Source organism: Rhineura floridana, chromosome 1 (assembly GCF_030035675.1).
Source record: "Rhineura floridana isolate rRhiFlo1 chromosome 1, rRhiFlo1.hap2, whole genome shotgun sequence".
In the NCBI taxonomy this organism is placed as follows: Eukaryota; Metazoa; Chordata; class Lepidosauria; order Squamata; family Rhineuridae; genus Rhineura; species Rhineura floridana.
In genome coordinates this window covers 136,673,496-136,688,246 of record NC_084480.1, presented here as the reverse complement: position 1 = coordinate 136,688,246, position 14,751 = coordinate 136,673,496, and the positions used below count along the sequence as shown (strand labels likewise).

At 41.9% G+C, this 14,751-nt stretch overlaps 1 protein-coding gene across 3 annotated transcripts in view; it reads left to right on the top strand.

The window, feature by feature from the left end:
* The window catches only part of SLC44A1 (solute carrier family 44 member 1), a 130,181-nt gene that overhangs the window by 44,967 nt on the left and 70,463 nt on the right, over positions 1-14,751 (top strand). The gene's annotated exons all lie outside the window — the stretch shown is intronic.

The window sequence follows — 14,751 nt, the reverse complement described above, 5'->3', positions numbered from 1 at the left end:
ACGTTCAAGGAAGCTGAATGTTGGAAGATTCAGGACAGACAAAAGGAAGTACTTCTTTACTCAGCACATAGTTAAACTATGGAATTTGCTCCCACAAGACGCAGTAATGGCCACAAGCTTGGATGGCTTTAAAAGAAGATTAGACAAATTCATGGAGGACAGGGCTATCAATGGCTATTAGCCATGATGGCTGTGCTCTGCCACCCTAGTCAGAGGCAGCATGCTTCTGAAAACCAGTTACCGGAAGCCTCAGGAGGGGAGAGTGTTCTTGCACTCGGGTCCTGCTTGCGGGCTTCCCCCAGGCACCTGGTTGGCCACTGTGAGAACAGGATGCTGGACTAGATGGGCCACTGGCCTGATCCAGCAGGCTCTTCTTATGTTCTTATTAGATAGATAGATAGATAGATAGATAGATAGATAGATAGATAGATAGATAGATAGATAGATAGATAGATAGATAGATAGATAGATAGATAGATAGATAGATAGATTGATTGATTGATTGATTGATTTCTTTTTTGGCTGTGGATTATAAACTGGATTATAAGGTTTTGCTTTGTATATTTGGACACTACAGTTTTATGCCAAGTAATCACTTTCTCCTGAATATTTCCTGTATGTGGATACTTGTGCACACTTAATGTGTAACTTAACTTGCATACCTGTGACCCTTGTACTCTGTAGTTTAAAGTTAGAATCCCTTTGATGCTTTTGTGTGCTTGGATAGAAATTGCTTCTTTTACAAATATGCTGTGTGCTTGGTACCTCTCCAAGGTTGCTTGTGCTGCTTACAAAATGATGCCATTTCTGTTTAGGAGAATGTCCCATTAGGGCACATGTACACTACACACTTGTATAAGTGTTATACCAGTTTATCTGTCCATCTTCTTGCAAGAATAAAGGGAATTGGTGCCAGTGAAGCAGTGATGTGATTTGGGGTGGAAAATTTTCCAGTGCTTAATTTTTCTGTGGAAAACTTTCTGATTCATAAGTTAATTAGTAACTATGAATGAATACCAATTGCGTATACAATATTAGATAAGCATGGCAGTTTCAAAGATTTTAGCTTTAGTAAATATAAGTAAAATAAGCATGCTAAATTAGATTACTCTCTAGGGCAGCCTTTCCCAACCAGTGTGCCTCCAGATGTTGTTGGACCACAACTCCCATCAGCCTCAGCCAGCATTGCCAATGGTCAGGAAAGATGGGAGTTGTGGTCCAACAACATCTGGAGGCACACTGGTTGGGAAAGGCTGCTCTAGGGCATCAGAAAATGTTCTGATTCAAATGACCCTAATTTGCAGAGGAAACATTTCCAATTCAAAATTTTCTGGAAAACCCATATCACTTTGAGAATACTCTGTTTCTTACATGACTGCAGTTCAGTGGGAATAGGGAATGACTATTTAACGCTTGTGTCTGTGCCGTAGATAAGCCCTTAGATGTTTTAGCATTACAGGTGCTGAGGAATATATTTTCAGGCTCATGTGATGCAAGGCAGAGTTTATATACCTCATGAGCATTTAAAGGACTCTTGAATATCTGAAGTGTAAGTGGACCGTTGGGGAACAAGAATGATGTAAGAATGCATATTTCCATTGCGAATATGAAGGACAGCTTATTGAAAATTAAACACTGGAGATCCTATAAAGGAACAGTGATAAATACTGTTGGACATGTGGAGACAGTATTGATTGCAGTCAAAGAGAACCACCCTATTGATATTTTCCATTTAGTCCTATAACTGCTTGTCATTGTTAGCAGGTCCAGATTTCACCAAAATTAAAAGAACAAGGGAGCAGCAACAAAATGAGAATGGGAGGCAAAGGCCAAAGGTGCAGATTCAATAAATGGTAAAGATGGGTTACAATTAAGTTGGATTTTATCAGTTTTCCTTGTTAGATGTGTCTTTCAGTTCTTCTTTCTCTAAAATTCACATAACTTTGAATAGCAAGATATAGATTCAGAGAACAAGAAATGGAAATTTGATGGAAGCCATATGAATCTGGCTATGGATATAACTTATTGTACCTTAAGGGCATTGACAAAGAAAGCCATGAGACTTTGAAGGGAAGAAACAAGATTTGCCTTTGAGTCAGTGAAATTTCTGCTTGTGCTACACTTCGTTATGGTATAAATTCCCAGGGTCCCAGGCTATGGTCTGAAGGCACATAAGGCCAGCTCCCTGCTGAAGCTAAGCAGGGTCAGGTCTGGTCAGTGCCTGGATGGAAGACCGCCAGACAACCATATGTAAGCCGCCTTGAGTTTCATGAAAAAGAAAGGCGGGATATAAATGTAATAAATAAATAAATAAATAATGGTACTAGAATACAGCTCCTTCAGTCAGGTTTTGTGCAATAATAGTACTGTATGGCTACATTGACTTTTACCTGTGCGTGGTTCAGATGTTGAAAGTAAACACACTCAGCAGACAGCATAGAGAAGTCATAAAAACTACCATTGTAGGTAGCAAGAACCTGACTCTCAATCTAAATTCAGACTAACAAAATGTACTCTCATGGTCTAAAGTGCTTGAGCTGTCAAATCTGCAACCTCCCAGAATTTCTCCCTGATGCGGCTGCAAAAAAGACAAATGCTACTTTAGGCTGCATTAACAGAAGTATAGTTTCCAAATTGCGTGAAGTTTTGGTTTTCCTTTATTTGGCACTGGTTAGGCCTCATCTTGAGTACTGCGTCTAGTTCTGGTCACTGCACTTTAAGAAGGATGCAGACAAACTTGAACAGAGGAGGGCAACAAGAATGATCAGGGGACTAGAAACAAAACCCTGTGAGGAGAGACTGAAAGAACTGGACATGTTTAACCTTGAGAAGAGAAGACTGAGGGGAGATATGATCACACTCTACAAGGACTTGAAAGGTTGCCACACAGATGAGGGCCGGGATCTTTTCTTGATCGTCCTAGAGTGCAGGAACTGGCATAATGGGCTCAAGGTGCATGAAGCCAAATTTCGACTGGACATCAGGAAAAACTTCCTGACTGTTAGAGCGGTACGAGAATGGAACCAATTACCTAGGGAGGTGGTAGGCTCTCCAACACTGGAGGCATTCAGGAGGCAGCTGGACAGGAACCTGTTGGGTATGCTTTAATTTGGATTTTTGCATTGAGTGAGAGCCAGTGTGGCATAGTGGTTAGAGTGTTGGACTACGACCTGGGAGACCAGGGTTCGAATCCCCACACAGCCATGAAGCTCACTGGGTGACTGTGGGCCAGTCACTGCCTCTCAGCCTTAGACGAAGGCAATGATAAACCACCTCTGAATACCACTTACCACGAAAACCCTATTCATAGGGTCATCATAAGTCGGAATTGACTTGAAGGCAGTCCATTTCCATTTTTTATAGACCCCTTCCAACTCTATGCTTCTATGATTTTATGAAAGGATACAACCAAATCTAGACAGGCATACAGATAAGAGGCTTTAGCAGCTCCAAGCTGGAGGAAGCAAGCAAAGTCTCACACATGTTGATTCTGGGCTTGCCAAGGTGGGTTGCGGGGGCACTGAAAGCTTCTTTCCTCTTTACCTTTCCAAAAGAAAAACAGCCTGTCTGAAAAGTGGCTAGCCTCAGTCACATCAGAGGAGATGAAAATGCTTTCATTTATCAGTATTTTCTTTCAAATTATCAGTATTTTCTTTCAAAATATTGATTTTTTTCAAAATATCAATACTTTCCAAATATTGATGTTTTCTTTCATTTAGATATTTCCTTTCAAAATACCAATATTTTGAAAGAAAAATCAATATTAATATCACTGTTTTGGGAGAGAGGAAAAGCAGTGGATAGTGAACAAAGAACGACCTTGAATCAATGCTGCCTGTGAGGTTGACAGAATGCTTTTGAAGTGACACCAGCTAATAGATCCCATCCCTAGTATAGTTAAGTGATAGGGTTCCCTTTTTAGGTCACATTTCCTCCATGAACAACCTTCCGGGGGTTGCATGCCAGTGGTGAGTGAAGCTGGAGCCAGATGTGGGGAGACCAACAGATGTGATTCGTACCTTTGCATAGGAGGCTACATTCCAGTCATGCAAAGGTTTCTATGCATTCTACCTCCAGGCAAGCAAGAAATGTTATCACAGTTCAAGACACATGCAAGCCAGGCAAAAGCACTTGAGGGAGGCACATATCAGGGCTCGTGAGAGGGTGTGGCCTGGGAATGGGTGCAGCCTGGGGGTTTAGACTGGGGAAAGGGACATGGCTTAGGGAAAGTCACAAGAGCCAGCTAGAGAGGTTGGAGGGCTGATTTCAATTATGGACTACAGGTTTCCTATTCTCTGTATTGATATAAACTTGTTTAATTTCTGTTTAGAGGACCCATCTCAAAAGACGAGTACTAGTCATTTTTTACTGAATTATATATCACATATCAGCTTTCCACGATACACAGCTTTTTGGTCCATAAGTAATAAAACGTACTGCTGTAAAATAGTACAAGCAATTAATACCTTTTACATATATATATTTCAGTTACTTGTGATGGCTAGAAAAAGCTGGCCATCTGCTCAGCAGCTGACTTAGCAGATGGTTTTACTGCAGCATTGGTATTGCACATAATTTTTATTTCTATTATTTTTTGTCCAAATGTTTATTAAAAATCTTTTTTAAAAAAATGTCGCCTTTTCCATCAAAAATGTAAAATACTTATTTAGGCAATATGTAAAACATTTTTTAAAGAGATAACTCTACTTGCAGCTAAAGACAGGCAGGAAAAGGCCACAGCTTTTTTTTTTTTGCAGTTTCTTGACTCACTTCCCATTTTTTAAAATGTAGAACAGTTAAATGAGTAGAATTTTTCCATTCAGAAAATGTAACGTTTCAGAATGTTTAATACTTAATTTGAACTATAACAAACATATTTTTCTTCTTAAAAATAAAATAAAAAGGTTTCTATCTGAAAAATCTTCTAATTCAATTTTAAACTTAAGTACAACCCCCCCCATCCCTTGCACCAATCAGGTGCCTTCTAGATATTGTTGTACCCTTCATCTCTGACCATTGGCCATGCTGGCTGAGGCTGATGGGAATTAGAGTCCAACAACATCTAGAGAACCAGGTTGGGCAAGGCTATCTTGGACAGTCTCCTCTTCCAGTACCTTGGATGAGTGTGATCACGTTCCCTATTGTCTTTTTTCCTCAGTTCAGATATTCTAGTCACAGGCCTATATCTAGGATATGTGAAGCTGACATGCAGTTTGATTCTATGAGAGCTAAGAGTGTCAGGAATGACCTGTGAGGAAGATCCCAGTTCAAAGCTCACGTCAGTTGGGAACACACTAAATGGCTTAAGTAACAGTATTGTTCTCTCAGTCTCAGGCCCCCTCTCCCCTGGCAATATGGCGATAATATTATTATTTATTTATTTTTATTACAGTTGTATCCCACCTTTCCTCCAAAGCCAATCTCACACACCTGTTATGGAAATGTCAGATGGCCATAGCTTCCTTCTGGGCAGAAGTTAAACCCAGAATTAACATAACCCTAGATAAGTTGCTCATAACCGAGGATGTACCTAATGGGCCATATACACAATAAATGGGACTTAATAAGGGAATGGTCCACCAAAGCCATACTTTTCATCACATGCATTTTCTTGCAAAACTGGGAATCCAAAACCACTGAGTATTGACATTTGGATTTATGACTTTGTAGTTTTAGCTGCCCACAAAAAGATCTTCTACATCAAACTACAAAAAGTCATGGCAATATTACCTGTTGAGCATTCTACCCGTCTTTCTGTCAGGCCCTCTCTTGGATTTTATTTTCTATAAACAAAGAACTTTGATTCTGATTTTTCTGCTTTTAATATAATTAGATACTGCTCTTTACCTTACTTTATTTGACATTTGCTACTTACTGCTCTATTTATTGTAGTTTTAATGGTAGATTATTGTATTATATGTTACAAGACATCTTGTGAATCTTTTTGGTTAAGAGGCAGGGTAAAATATTGTAAATCATTTATACATAGATAAATTGGTAACATCTATCTAACATGATAAGCCAGAAGACCATTGGTATATAATAAATTAGCCACTGTGTAATGCACAACGGTGGTTTAGTGCTATGTGAATGAGCCTTAGCAAACCTAAGCAAAGTGTTGGACTCACAAATTGTCACTCCCCTCTCCTTCTCCCACATGGTCAGGAGGAGGTCTTTTGCCAAGCTTATAGGGCCGGTGCCAGGCATGCCAGGGCCCCTGAGCACCAGCTTGCCCCAGGCCCTGGCTTGCACGCACACGCACCCCACCTACCTGCCTCTCCTTCTGTTGCAGCTGTGCGTGCTGAGCTGCCATTAACCAAGATGGCAGCCAAGGTTCCCCTAAGGGGATGAAGCCTCGGCTACTGTCTTGGTTGATGGCACGCATGCATGCTACGCGCACACATCCCTGCCATCAACCAAGATGGCAGCAGGGGCATCAGCACCTTAGGGAAACCTCAGCCACCATCTTGGTTAATGGCAGCCCTGCATGCGCAGCCCTGCATAGCCGCAAAAGACAGGACAGACAGGTAAGTGAAGCCAGCGAACAAGCAGGCGGCTTGAAAGCTCCCTTCCTGCAATCTGTGGCAGCTGCCTTGCCATGGATCACTGAAGAGGAGCGCTACTCCTTCCCCACCCTATAGAGGGGCCCCTCAGGGGCCTTCGGCCAGGGCCTGACTGGCTGCCCTTTAGCACCAGCCCTGCAAGCTTACTTTCGGTTTCAGAGAATCTTGGCATAGTGTTATGTGCAAACCAGGAATCCCGACTTAAAAGATACAATGGTTGGTTGCTAAACAAGCTAACTTTATAACCCATGGTTTAAAATTGGCTTGTTTAGCAATTAACCATTGTTTGTTTTAAACCAGGATACTTGGTTTGCACATAACAATAAATCAGGAGTCTTTGAAACTGAAGGTAACTCTCCAGAAGTCCTCTTCCTGGCTATGCAGAGGGAGGAGAGCAAAGAGGAAGTATGCAAATCCCACACTTCACGCAGGCTTGCTAAGACTCGTCCACATAGTGCTAAATCATGGATTAGTGTTGTGTGCAAGTCAGTTCTAAGTCATATTTAATTGAAGTATAGAGTTGTCTAGTGGAATTGCAGGATATCAATGAAATCGAGAAACCTAGGTAAGCATGTATCTTAACACTCTAATTAAAGTCTGATTTGGTCGCTTCAGCAGCTTTTGTGGCTTATAACAAGCAAACTCTGAGATGTTTAATGTGGAAAGGTTTTTGATTCCTGATTTGTATGTGCATAAGATGTACATGCGGAGATGTTCTCAGTAGCTTGACAGTGACAGCTAGTTAATTAGCTAAAGAATTCTTTTCCTGTCTTTGTTAGGACTACCTTTATTAAAAGAAATGCTTCACAATAAATTTCTGCCACAGATGCTCTCTCCCACAAACAAATTACACCATAAATAAATACTATATCTGTAGGTGAAAGGAAATGTGCAGGCTATTGAGAGGGGTGGGGAGGGGGAATTGAATATTGTAGACAAATACTACAGTCAAAAAAGAAATAATCTATTTGAACCGCAGTGCTCTTCATAGTCCATAAATAAACTGGTGTAAACTCTCAGGTACACTACAGATCTCACATACTACTTCATGGCACAGATGGGCTTAGTGTTTACTTAATAAGATTACTGGAGGCAAGGAGGCTCTGCTTTCTGCTGCTGTTGTAGTCAAGGTCTTGTACACTGGCTGGAATATGCACTGTCTTGATCAACAGAGTCCAAATGTGTAGTCTGTTTTAGGACCTGTTGTGGTGGAAAAGGGAATGTACTCAGGTAGTACTCAAGGTACATTATTGTTACAAACTTAGGGATATGGACTGAAAGTGACTAGATCTTTAATACAGAGGATGAAAAGCAAGTAGCATTTCGTACATTGATTATTAGGAAGAGCAAAACTAGATAGTCATCTATCTTCACATCCATATTATTCATTTTACTAGATCAGAAGAATCCCAAACCCTGAGATTTCAGGGGCTGGCCCTAGTGATGTCATTAAGCATGATACAAAAGCATCAACCGCAGTTGCTTGGAGCATACAATTCAAACAAAAACCTTTCTCTGATTGGAAATTAATATAGAAATTTTAGCTAAAGGATGGAGTCTGAGTAGGGAACATTTAATCTAGCCTACTTGCTTCTGGCAAGAAGAGTTTAAGTGCCCTCAAGCCAGGCCAATCACCAGAAGATCATTGTAGCAAGAAAGCCTAGTGTTGTGGAGATGTTAGATGGGAGCCCTCAGGAGTAAAGATGGATGCCCCTGAAGGCTGCAGTTCTTAACACACTTACTAAGGGACTAAGCCCCATAGAACTCAATAGGACTTACTTCTGAGTAGATATAGTTTGGATTGTGCTGTTGGTAAAGCTTGACTAGAGATCCTCTGCAAAGATATCCATATCCAAGCAGGGTTGGCAACCCCCTGCCTGGAATGCCCTGTCTGCCTTTTAACATGGCTGCTCCAAACATCTTTACAGATTTGACCCTTCACTTCAGAAAGAGGTTTGAGAAGTGAGTAAGAGTTAAGAAGATTCTCTATACTTTTCTGTCTACCCTTTGGGCTGCTATAAACTCACTTTGGTAGCCAGCCCAATTCCAGTGAGTAATAATTGACAGAGAGAAAACACACATGGTTTGGTCTACCTTCATAGGCAGCAGCTTGGGAAAAAACAATTGCAGCCATGCTTCCCAGTATGTGAATTCTCTTTTACCACTATTGCGCAAAAAATAAACATGTAACAAACAAGGTGCATCATCAGTGGGTTTAAGGGGGTTGAGCTGAGCGCATGAAACCACTGTTGTTGCTTCTAGGGATGAAAGAGAGTGAAGTCAGAGGTAAATGAAATGCATATCGAAAAACAAAAACAAAAAGACAGTGATGATTTCCTAAATGCAATACCATATGAACCACAACAAGATTCACATGAGTAAGGTAGAATCTCAACATCCCACAACCAGTCAGGATTTCTAACCAAAAACCCAAACTAAAAAACTCCTGACAGCCAGTCAGCCAAGGTCACAGAAATCCCCTTCCAGCACAACCTGATTCAGGGGCTGCAGTTAGTACAGAATGTTGTGGCACAATTTCTAACATGAGTGAGGCCCTATCAGCGCATAATACCTCTGCTCTGAAATCCGCACTGATTGCTGATTTGCTACCAGGCCAAGTTCAAGGTGTTCTTTCCATATTATGGGTGCCACATAGTACTTACTCTGTTCTTGTAAAAAAATCCAGTCCTTTAGTGTGGCAGTACCTACATTTTGGAACTCCCTGCGTATTGACTTTAGGCAAATGCCTTCATTGTATTCTTTTCAGCACCTGCTAAAAACATTTTTGTTGAGACAAGCCTACCCAGCCATGAGCTTTTGTGTTTTTTTATGTTTTTAACTCATTGTTGGTTTTATTATTTTTAATGTTTTAAATACCTGTAGTTGCCAATAATTGTATTGTTTGTATTGTTTTAATTCCTTCTGTAAACCGCTTTGAGATTTTTTTTACAATGAAGCGGTATATAGATGCTGTAAATAAAATACATAAATAAATTTTAAAGTCACTGTGGCCCTTGGATCTCTTTCCACTTTTAGGAAAAAAGGAATCTACCTTATACCAACTCAGGCCATTTGGTACCATCTAGCTCAGTACTGATGACATGGACTAACATTGGCTGTCCAGTATTACAGGAAATAGTCTTTTCCAGAAATTGAATTTTGGACCTTTTCATACAAAGCATATGCCCTACCCCTGAGCTACAGCCCTTCCCCTGTTTAAAAAAAGTATCTTTTAAAATTGTTCTTTTCAATTCACTAATGAATGCACATCATACCTAGGGCACATCCACACCATTCATTTAAAGTACATTCAACACACATTTGAAGCACATGAATCACAGAATCCTGGAAACTATAGTTTGTTAAGGGTGGTGGGAACTATAACTGTGAGGGGGAAGCTACACTTTCCAGAATTCTTTAGGAAAGTCATGAGCTTTAAATACGACTTGCATGTGCTTTAAATGTATTGTGTGGATTTACTTATGCCTGCATGTAAATTGTTTTAATTAATTTTTTAAAATGGAAATGAGCTATTAAGTTTAGTGGGTGACCATGGGCTACTCACCATCTCTCAGCCTAATTTGTCCCTCAGGATGAAAACAACAGAGGGGAACCATGACCACCCCAAGGAAGAAGGGCACACTTAAAATGTAGAGGAAGTAATAATGTACAACCATAGTGTAAAATCAGATGCTTCTTGGGACATAGTATGAAGAAATATTTATATAAGCATGACTGTCAAAGATGTTTATTATTTACACAGCCTATAAAGGTATTTATAGTGCAGTCCTGCTTGTTTACTCAGAAGCAAGTCCCAATGTATTCAATGGGGCTTGCTCAAACAGGGAAGCATGCACAGAATTGCAGCCTCAAGTAATAAGGAACTTCATTCACCCAACCCAAAATTCAGAATCATGCCACTTTAAGCTGTTTTGCAACTGTTTATACTTGTTTTTATGGTTATTGGATTTTAAAGGAATTTATTTCTTATTGTGAGCTGCTTTGGTTTCCAATCACCAACCCTACCTCACAGGGTTGTTGGGAAGACTCCATGTGCACACACACGTGCGTGCGCGCACACACACACACACACACAGAGTGAGAGAAAAAGAGAAAGAGAGAAAGAGAGATTTAAAAATATATACACCCCAGATAATAGTTTATTGTCAAAACCATTTGGTCATTGCAGAACATTTAAGAATGGTATTAGTTTCCTACATAATAAAAGCTGTGTTACCTAGCTAAGACCAATCACAATTCCAACCATGTCTACTCCAAAGTAAGTCGTATTTAATTCAGTGGGGTTTACTCCGGGTATGTGGGATTAGCATTGCAGCTTTACTCCCAGAAAAGTGAGTATTGGATTAAAGTTTCATATTGGGAAGGTTTTCAAAACACTGCCCTCTTCAACAGCCCAGGAAAATTTAAACTTGTTTGACTCCTCCACACAAGAGCGAAAAAGACTTTTACTACTGCTGAAAGCGATATACTCAATTTATGAGATTTTCAGATAAGCAGGAAAAAACAAGTTTTCTGGCCTTGCAGGTGGGGTCTATCTATTTCCTGGAGGTCAACAAATCCCTTGTCAATCACAACCCTGACTTCACTTATTGGCTACAAACCTGAAAGGGTGGGGTTAGAGCAGCCAGCTATGAGCTCATTTAACAGAAGTTGGGGGGGCTGACAATTGATGTACATCTCTTGAACCAGACCACCTAGGAACTTATATTTTTTTTAAAAAAATGAAAGCAGAGAGTCTGAAGATTAAGGTAACTCACACAGAGACCTGGAGAGCACCCCAAAAATCCAGAGACCTGGCGACTCTACGTGGTACACTTACAAAGTACACAAAACGTTGTAGTATTTCTGTATGTTCAGGTCCTCACATCCATTGTAAAAAATGGCTTTGGATGATAATCTGAGACTTGATTTTTTATATATATTCAAAGATTTGGAACACTGCATATGTTGTGTAGTAATAGGTTGTGCATATTTGCATAAAGTGGGTAATGTAATGGTAATTTTCTGAAACCTTAACTCCCTTAAAGGAAGCACAAAGCTCTGTGAAAAAAATCCTTTCTGCCACTGTATACTTTATAACAGGTTCTCAAACTATCCACCCCCATGGCCTACTTGAGAGAGCTAAAAATGACTGGGGCCCACCAGTCACAATACAGTGTTGTAAGGGCAGAGCCAGTGACAAAATGGAGGTGGGGGTTGGCATAATGAGTTCACATCATTTTCTATTGATATCTGATCCCACTCTGGAAATAGTTAAATTCTTTTTATGGCAATTTCCTTATGGCTGGGAGTTCCATAGTTCAGGTTTCTTCAACTTAAGTTCACACAGAGTTTCTTGAACCAGAGGCTTAAAGCTGAGAAGACATTTTATATTTTCCCTTCTGTCTGTATCTCAAATCATTTTAGTCTTCTCCTGTCATTTCTTCTCCTCTTTCACACTTAATTTGTGCCCTGTCCCTGTGCCCACTCCCATGCTTCCAATTTCCTTCATCCCTCCTTCCTTCACCTTTACATTCACTTCTTTCTTTTACATAGCTTGCCTCTCTTACCCTCTTCTTTTCTTTTCTAATTCAAGTTTATTATTATTACTTCTGGAGCTGCTGTGATTGATCCAGATTTACCCGTTCTGTGGATAAGTAAAAATAATCAATTAAACGTCCACAGTTACTGCTAGTGTAGAAGCTCATTAGTGCTCTTTTTTGGTGGGCAATTTCTCATGTGTGTGGCCTCTTTTGCCACAGCCTTATTTGTGTGCTCCTCGCCTGAGCATATCAAAGTCATATATTCCATCAAGCTCCTTCCACATATTTGCTAGGTCACAAGGAAAGGTCTTTCTGTGGAAAAATGTTTAAGCGCTTCATGTTGGTAGAGAAATTTTGTAAACCTGTGTGTGTCAGGCCCAGGATGTGACTCAGGAACCAGACCAGCGGTTGTAGTTAATTCGTGTTTTATTAGGGTAATGTCCAAACAAAGACTGCGTTTTCTCATGAAGCAATACAGGGATACAGGTCCTGTGGCATTGGGAGAAAGTTGACAGAGCAAGGGACTTCTTCCCGCCTGTTCTTTAAGAAGGGGCCAAACGGGCGCGCAATCTTTCGCTCCTCCTTAACTGCCCCTCAGGTACTGCCCGCCTTCCCCCCTTCTCTCCTGTCTTTTCAGCTGTCTGCGTGTGCGCGGTGAGGGGGGAAGCATCACCCCCTTCTCTTCTGAAGTTTCCGATTCCAGGATGGGGGATAGGGGAGGGGCTGATGGTAAACTGCCTCCCCGCTTTTCGGCTGTGAGCAGCCCTCCCTCTTCCCCCTCTTGCTCTGAGCCTGAAAGAGGGGGAGGCGTGAGAATGTCCAGGGAGGGCTCAGGCTCCCCGTTGCTAAGCGACCTTATCACTGGCAGTTCCTCTGTTTCGTCTTCGCTCCAAAGGGGGGAAGTTCCTCCCCCTTCCCTCTGCCATCCATCCGAATACTCTTCTCCCAACTCTCCGGGATCCAGCTCCCCGGGATTGGGACCCCAGCTCTGCCTTCCGACACCATTCCCCCTCCCAGGCTGTGCCCCCCTCCCCTTGTCTGGCTTGGGACGGTGGGGAAAACGTTGATGGAAAAGTTTTACCAATTCTGGAGCATGCACATCAGCTGCATCTTCCCATGATCTGTCAGCCACCCCATAGCCTTTCCAGTGAATCAAGTACTGCAGCTTGTGGCGTCTGATCCTGGAATCTAAGATCTCCTCAACTTCAAACTCAAGCTGCTCATTTACCAGGAGTGGAGCTCCGGGAGGTTCCTCCGGCCGTAACTCACTGGGAGGGGCGGCTTTCGTTAAGAGGGATCGATGGAACACAGGATGTATTTTAAACGTGTCAGGCAGCTTCAGTCGGTACGCCACGGGATTAATTTGAGTTTCTAGTTCGAAAGGACCCACCCTCTTGTCTTGTAATTTTCTACATTTGCCCGGCATCTGGAGGAAGCGGGTGGACAGCCATACCTGGTCTCCCGGTTGAAGGGGGGGGCCCTCCTTCCTGTGCAGGTCAGCAACTCGCTTGTACTCCGTTTTGGCTTCGTTTAACTGCTGTTTCAGTGTCTGTTGCGCCGCTTGCAATTCCTTAAGGAAGTTCTCAGCTGCCGGTACCAGCATTCCTTCTGAGCTGCTTGGAAAGACTTTAGGATGGAATCCATAATTAGCGAAGAACGAGGTTTGTTGAGTGCTGGAGTGCAGAGAATTGTTGTAGGCGAACTCTGCAAAATGCAAATATGATACCCAGTCAGTCTGTTGATAGGACACATAACTTCGTAAATATCTTTCCAAAACGGCGTTCAAGCATTCCGTCTGCCCATCTGTCTGGGGGTGATGGGCGGAGGAGAGTTTTAATTCCGTCTGCAACTGTTTCCACATTGCTCTCCAAAATTTGGCTGTGAACTGAGTTCCTCGGTCTGAGACTATGCTGTTTGGCAATCCATGCAGCCGGTAGACTTCTTTTATGAATAACTTGGCCGTTTCTTTAGCCTCTAAGGCCCCTGCACAAGGAAGAAAGTGTGCCATTTTGGTAAGTAGATCCACCACTACTAAGATGGCTGTCATTCCTTGGGACTTGGGTAGATCAGTTATAAAATCCATGGAGAGGTCCTTCCAGGGTTCGTGTGGGACAGGCAACGGTTGTAACAGTCCTGCTGGTGTCCCTGTTTGTGTTTTTGTCCGCAGACAGACAGAGCAGGACTTTACATAACTCAATATCCCGACGCATTTTAGGCCACCAGAAGTCCTTGGCCACGTTCTGAATGGTCTTGTAAATCCCAAAGTGTCCCGCTATGATGGAATCATGACACTGGCGTAGGATTCTGAGCCTTAATTCCCCTTCTGGCACGTATCTGGCGGTTTTGAACCATAACAGTCCATTTCTCCAGTGAAAGGTTACTTCTGAGTCTTGACCTTGTCCCGTCTCCTGCTGATATTTTAGCATGTCTGCATCTTCTTGTTGTGCCTTTTTGAGTTCCTCTTCCCATGAAGGCTGGTATACTCCCAACGTTAATTTCTCTGGCGGGATTACGTACTGAGGCAGGTCCTCGGATTCACTTTCTTTGTATTGTGGCTGTCTGGATAAGGCATCCGCTCTCTGGTTTTTGGCTTGGGCATGGTAAGTAATCTGGAAGTTAAACCTAGTGAAGAACTGGGACCATCT